Source organism: Talpa europaea, assembly GCF_964194135.1.
Source record: "Talpa europaea genome assembly, chromosome: 12".
Classification (NCBI taxonomy): Eukaryota; Metazoa; Chordata; class Mammalia; order Eulipotyphla; family Talpidae; genus Talpa; species Talpa europaea.
The window spans coordinates 18512645-18518003 of NC_140079.1; positions in this window are offsets into that span (position 1 = coordinate 18512645).

Here is a 5359-nt window from a genome sequence, read left to right on the forward strand (position 1 = left end):
CTTCACAGCTGGAAGGAACCTCACAGACTTCAAGTCCAATGGCAACCTTATTATACAAACCAGACACCTGGGCTCACCAGCTACGAGGAGGAACTGGGACTAGAATGGAAGATGAGTCTTCTTATATTCTCTCACCCGTTTCCATCCCACTGGCCCTTTGCTTGTATATAAGAAACCTCATCCTAGGTTTTGGGGATGGGATGAGAACTACCATGCCTCTGCAGGTAAAAGTCCAGGAGACAGGAAGTCCACCATGACTTGGCCTCTGGCCCCTGTTGTTTTGCTGGCCTGTTGCTACTCTGGGCAGGCAGAACATTTTCACTTCTGGTCCCCCAGTGTGAGAATTTAGCAGGCCACTGACTTCCTGTTTTGTACTGCTCAAATATCTTTGCTTCTAAATGCTTTTTGATCACTAAGCAGTTTTTTTTTTTTTTAATATAATAATGATTCTCCCATCTGTTCCCACTTTGAGGTTCTCAGACCTCTGGGTCTGAGAGGGGCTTCATGGACACTGACCTCTCCATGGCCACTGGTCACAGCATAGGTCAATACAACTGAAAGAATGCCTACAGGAGAATAGAGCCCCCTCCACTCCTGCCTAGCCTCTTCCTGGTTTTGACCACCTTTGAGGTTATCACTTGAATAAAAAAAGTCACTGTCTTCACAACTGTATCTGATGATAAGCAAGTGTTGAACATGCTGAGGATGAGAAGAGAAAACCAAAAGCTTTGGTTTTCAGAGAACCAAGGATTGGACCAGGGATGAAACAAGGTTCAAGATTCCTTGAAGAGACTAAGGAATCCATCAACTCGATTTCCTGAGAAGTTCCTGGCTTTGACCAGAGCCATACAGAACTCAGACAAGGTAGAAGACTCAGAAAAATTTTAAGAATCTGCCACTTGAGGGTCCTTGACAGAAACATGCCTATTTTGTCTGCAAGTAACACCATTCAAGCAGGGCGGAGTTAGCTTAATCTCAAAAGAGATTGGAGCCCCCCGCCATGCCGGGCACATTTTAGAGGCTGCATTCATAAATGAATACAAGGAAATAATCAATAATTAAGTTATGGGAGGCAGAGAATATTTCCAATTAAAAGTCAGGAGACAAGATCTGTAGGTTTTCAAGAAAGTTTCCTGAGAAGTAAAATCTGTGTTGCATGAAAAAATGGACAGAATTTGATGATTTGACAATCAAAGGGGGTATAAAAATTAAGAGGAAGAAGGAGAAATGGGCCATTGAGAAACTCAGAGCAAAGGATGGGGTCTGAGGAGCCCAGGCTTCTTAGAAGTCTTTCTTACTGTCCAAGGATCCCAGAAAAAGAGATTAGAGACCAGAGGGAGAAACCTGCTTCCTTAGGGGGTCTAGGAGCTCAGGGAGATTGCTAGTGTGGACAGAGGCTAGGAGTGGATGCCAAAGAATGACAACGAAAATACATTCTTACCCAGCCTTAAGCAAACCATTTCACCAGACCCTGAGCCTTTGTCCCCTTACCTGTGAGTCTAGAGTGAGAAGGTGCCTGTGGGCTCCCTACTCTACACTAATATATGCTCAGCAAATGTTAGTTTTGCCTTCCTGATATAGAAGGGTTTGGTTGGGAATGATCCAGTCTTGGGTTCAGGGTAGCCAAATCCAAGGTCAAAGAAAGGTTGAGTAACACTCAGAATCCTAGACCATCAGGGTCTGAAGGAACTGCAGTGTTCACTTTTCAATTGCCCCCTTCCTAAGTTAGAAAGCTATAAGTACACTTTTATTTACAAGGTTTGTTTATTGGATGCCTACTATGTTTCAGGTTCTATACTAAACACTGAGAATACAGAGTTTGTGTGTTTTTTTTTAACAGATAAGTCCTTTTTTCTCCTATAGATAAGAACACCAAGGAACCCCAGAGAAATAGTTTAACCTCTTGATTTACAGATGTTGAAATTTAAGCCAAGAGTGGTGAAGTGAGTAGCCGTGGCCACAGAGCATGGCAGGGCAGGGTTAGCCAGCCTCTATTCATAGCCCTGAGCCTTGAGGTCAGGCTGCATCTGTGGGTACTGACTATTCAGTGGCTGTGCATTCTTGAGCAAAGCATGCCACCTCTCTGAATCTCAGTCTCCACATATGTAAAATGGGGCCAATAATAATCCCCATGTCACAGGTTTCCACAAGGTTCAGGATGCTGTGCTGTGCAGGAGATGCCTTGTATTCTGTGCCAGCAGGTTCTGCTCCTTCTCCAGTCACTTGAGCATCTTTCTCTAAGACAAAGCTGGCTTCTGTGGCCACACTGGGTGTTTCTACTCTGCTCAGCAGGCATTTAGCTAGCACTTCCTCTGTGCTTCACTTTTAGCAGTGGCTAAGAACTTATGGGACAGAATCCTACCTGTAAAAGTCTCAGCCTGGTTGGGGAATAGCAGTAATGGAGAGAACAAAACCATCAACAACTGGGATCAAGATGGTTAGCGTCCAGTCTGGAGTCCCATGGTAAGCCACAGGAAAGATGGACCTTGAGCCATTCATAAAGACTAAATGTGGCTAGAAGGGGCAGGGAGAAGGCTTTCCAGCTAGGAAAGAGGACAGCCCTGGCAAAGGCAGCAAAAAACAAAAGGTGGCCAGCTCCCAAAACTGCTGGACCTCCTGCTGCCTCCTGGCTTTGGGGGCCAGTGGCATACAGGATGGGTAAGTGAAAGAGAGGGAAGTCCTGGAGGGGCGCTGGAATAGCCATGGGTCTGGGTGCCTTGGGCACCCAGCTCAGCCAGCCCTGGAGCCAGATTTCTAGGCATTTGCTCCCTAATCTTTTCTGAGCAGGCTGGATTCTGCCACTTGAGGACCCTGGACAGAAACAGAGACCAAGGGTGGGGCCTGCAACCAAGGGTGAAGAAATTCACGTCATATTAGCCAGTGGGACTGCGGAAGTCAGTAAAGGGGGAGGAGGGGAGAGGAGCAGGGAGCACACCAGGGAGCTCTAAAAGAGGAAGTAGCCCAGTCTCAGTTCCTCTCCCAAGGATGGGAAATACCCTCCATTCTCCCTGCCTCAGCAGCTGTCCCTGTGTCCTTACCTGAAGCTACCAAACCTGGGGCCAGGACTACTTGGGCCCTTGGCCCCATCCTCTTTTAAGTTTTCCCAAAGCCACTGAGTGCTGAGCACTTCCAGAGGCCCCTCACCCCCTGGTCCCACCCCACTGACTGACGGGTTGCAGAACCAGAGCTGTGCTAAGCAAGATATACGGTTTTATTGAGTCTGGACACCCCAAGTTTAAGGAATGGGGCCCAGCCCTCAGAACTGAAATCCATAAAGGGATGCCAAAGGCAGCTCATCTCCCTGCTACAGCTTCCTCAAGAGGCCTTCAATGAAGCAAAGGATCCAGAGCTATTGGGGGCTCGCCCCCCCCCCATCTACTCAAGGCCAAAAGAATTGGGATCCAGACAAGGACCTCTAAATCCAGAAATTCAGTTTATTCATTTGAAAACTGGCCACACTGGGAGACTGGCCTCCAGATCCTCGCAGGAATCGAGGGAGTTAAGAGCTGGTAAGCCCCTCTCTTCCTTCCCTCCACTACAACCTGCTAGAACACCAGGTAAGGACACCAGGCCTCAGGGAAGAGTCAGTAGGAAGACAAATAATATGACTTCTCTCCTCCTCTGTCGCTGTTCTGGGCTCCTGCTGGCCTTGGTGCTGGGACATGGGCGGAGAGACCAGTGGCTGGTAGTTCTAACTGGCCCTCTCAGGTTCTGCTTTACCCAGGAACCCAGTCTCTCTGGATTGAACAACTCTACATTAAGTGCCCACTAAGTTGACATCCCAGGGCAGGTTCCACCTCAGGTCCACTAGGGCACAAACCAGAGGAAGATGTGATGACTCACAGGACAATTTGCTGTGCTGTCCACCAAGCTAGGCTGGATTCTTGATTTCCCTTGTGTGTTGTCTGTTTTTTTCAGCCTATCTGGGTTTCTCTCCCTATTCACACCATTTCTGGTCCACCTTCCCCATCACAGGCCAGGTCTTGCACTGAAAATGCAGAACACGGGGAGATAGAGCCCCCCGCCCCCCTGTTCCCACAAGCCCACTGCATCATAGGAGCTTAGGAAAAGAGAGTACTTTTCTCAGCACTGCCCTCAAAATTGTTTAGGAGCTAGTAAGGCTGGATAGAGCCAGGTGTGGATAAGAGTGTGGGTTAGGGAGCAGGATGGGTTCGAAGTGCTAGAACTAAGTACAAAGGAAGGCTGGACAGCGGAAAGGCCCACACTCAGTTTTTAGCACTTAGGGGAAGTCACTTTCCGATAGGAAGGTCAGAAAACAGTATCTGGAATCACCTCCATTCTACGTGACTTTGCCAATTTAAGAAATGACTGGTTTCCCGGGCCCTGGTGTCGGCGTTGCAAGGGGAAGGGACCAGAGACACCAAGTGAGGAGCTCCCTCTGAAGTGTCCAGTTCCTGCCCATACAGGTCTGAAACTGGGCGGGACCTTGCCCTCCAGGATGCCTAGAACACTTCCCACAGGCCCTGGGGCCTCCTGAGAATGACAACATTTTGTATTTCTGTGAGAAAGTCATAGCTGCCCCTGGCGATTCTCGTGCCACAGATAGGTGTTATACCCAGAAAAGATTCCTCATTGTCACAAACAGGCCAGGCAAGGTCTTGAAAACCCAGGGAGGGAAAGGCATTGCCAGGAACCTGGAAAGAGGCCAGTGCTGAGCCAGGAGCCTCCTCCTGCAGAAAAAGAGAAGGGAATGTGAGAAAGATGTGAGACTTGGGAAGGACTCCTCTGAACCATTGCATCTGGCAAGGCCAGTCCTAAGCAAGGGGAGGGCTTCAGAGAGAAGACACAAGGAGAAGCTGAGGGTGTTTAGAGGGGAGGAGATGAGAGAAACTGGGGGAGGAAATAACTTAGGTGAGAGAAACAATGATGTAGAGAAGCAACGGGCTTGCCACAGTGTGACAAAAGGACTGGCCGGCCACAAATGCTCTTGGGTTCAAAAAGCTGAAAGATGGAAGCTCTGGAACGATGCTTCTTGGAGAGAGTATTCATCTGGAACCTCCATCTCAGAGCAAATATGAGAGAGAAAGCTCTATTTTAGAAGCTTCCTTCTGATTAGAAATAGAAACTTCCCAGGAAAGAAAAGCAGGACATGGATTGGGCAGACAAATAGGAAAGAAGTGACTCAGCATTGGCAGCAGGTGGGAACAGCATGAGCCAGGCCTTCATTCTTGAGATCATCTCCTATGGAGCCCACTCTCCAGAGGCAGAGGATAGGCCTAATCATCTCTTTGGGTTCCAGGCAGTCCTTGGACATGTGGGCCACCTCAAGATCTTACTGGGACAGCAAACCTACTCAGGAACTCCCCAATATTTCCGCTACTCACCTCTCCGAGGCTCA